We start from the raw sequence: 2139 nt of genomic DNA, 5'->3' as shown, positions 1-2139 counted from the left end.
TCTGGGCTTCTGCTTTCTTGTGTGGAAAGTAGTGACCCAGCTAAATCAGTTTGGAGAGTTCTTTGCAGCCTATGTGAAATTATCCAACATCAGGGGTCAGTAGAAATAGTTAAAGCAGATGTCAATCTGTGTACAGGTGACATCTCCTTGGGAAAATAGTATAAAGTTTTTCCTTCTTCTTCTTTGAAATAGAAGTAAAATTCCTACTACCGCATGGATTCTGTGTGAACACCACCAAGAGACCCAGCCCTTTAAGAGATGGTTCTAGAATACCGAATCTGCATCTACCACAAACCAAATACATTTTGAGGAAAATCTGAGAGAAAAAAAAAATAATGGCCCCATGACAGTCCCCTACCCCATGATGGGGGAATGAGAATATGTGTGTGTGCATGCGTGTGTAAGGATGTGTATATGTGTACAGATACATGTTTGTGCAGGAGTGTGTATATGTATGTATGTGTAGGTAGGGGTGGGGGTGTGTGTGAGTGCTTAATTTAATTTTTACCAAGGCATGTGGGCAAGAAAGAGGTGAAACAGGTTGCCTACTTATTACTTAGGCTAGGTCAGAAGCTATTCTGCATTAGTGAGTGATTCTCTGAAGAATGGGGGCACCAAAGGATTAATGATGGTGGACTGGGATCAGAATCCCCTGAGGAAAGGATTTTTGATCTCTCTGTGCCTCCTCTCTCCCTCCCTCCTTGAGATTCTAATATGACCCTTGGAGGATATTCTTAATGTGCACATGTGCACACACATCACAGCTGCAGCAAATCCCTGCTACTGATCTGCTGAGGTGGAATAAAGATTAAGGATTCTGCTGCTCTAACACTTCAGACATAGCTTCTACCATAGCAGTACTTTCTAACTAAGGAAACACATAACCAGAGAGCAACAGAAGGTAACACAACATAACTCTGCAGAAAACTGAGTGGCAGAGTCCATGAGGACTTCTAAAACAAGGGAAATCACTGTAACATAGGGCTAATCAAGAGTAGTTTCTTGGAGGAAGTCAGTACTGAACTAAACTTGGTGCACAGATCTTGAACTAAGGAGGAGGTGAAGAAGGGTGCCAGGGATCGGGCATGTACAGGACCAACCTGCTGCAGGGGGTCATGAGCTGGAAAGACAGTGAGGGGTGCAGTGTCGGTGCTGGGAGTAACGCTAGGTGGGCTGGCCAGGATTAGTGGGGCCACCTGACCTCAGGCCGCAAGCAGCAACAGAGCCCGAACTTAGAGTAATGACTGTAGAGTCACCACGGCTGTAAAGCAGGAGAATGCTGGAAGAAAGTATGGGACTGAGGAGGCTCCTTCAGATTCTGATGCCCAGGAGGGCTCAGAGCAAAAGGTTCTAACCTGGGATCCATGAACAGACCTCAAGTATGCAACAGCCCCTGCCAATATATGCCACTCTTTTTTCTGAATCCATATGCATACATGCATTTTGCACAAGAAGAAGGATCCACACCATTTATTAGATTCTCAGAAAGGTATATGATAAGCACTTTCCCTACCTGACCCATATCCCACCCACACACAACACAGGAAAACTAAGACTTCAGTAGAACCAAGTGTTACAAATGTTTCTTGGGGTCTTCTCATTGTTCCGATGGGGCAGAGGAGTAAAGGGCAAAAGAGAGAAAAAGAGCAGCTACATGGCACCATCTCAGGCCATCCCTGTGCAGCAGAGACCCCACAGAGGCTCCAGAAGGGGAGACTGAGACGGTACTTTCCCAGGCTTGCTTTTTAGGAAACTGTTTGTAAAAGGCAATTTCATGTACAAAGTTGGCTACAACACACCGGCTTCACCTGAATGGTTTTATAATGACCACCTCATACCAAACTTCTTTTACATAATAAAATCAGTTTCTCAGAGCTATAGTTTTGTTTGGCTAAAATGCATCTAAGTCATTCAGGAAACTAAGGAATCAAATCAAGTTAAGTATGGCTAATTCTCAATGGGGATACAAACAGGCTTCCAAAAAATAAATAAATAATTAACAATACTCATACTTCATAAGTCAAATATTGAAATTCACATCTGACAACTTCCTAAATAGAGAGGAATAATTATTTAGTAGGGATATTTATCAAAATTAATATTTTAGAAACTAGCATCAAGCCAGGTTTGAAGGAACAA

The sequence above is a fragment of the Mirounga angustirostris genome, unplaced genomic scaffold (genome assembly GCF_029215605.1).
Source record: "Mirounga angustirostris isolate CCGP_5_RB_7025 unplaced genomic scaffold, mMirAng1.0.hap1 SCAF_8, whole genome shotgun sequence".
Taxonomy (NCBI): domain Eukaryota; kingdom Metazoa; phylum Chordata; class Mammalia; order Carnivora; family Phocidae; genus Mirounga; species Mirounga angustirostris.
Note: the sequence above shows the minus strand (reverse complement) of the source record.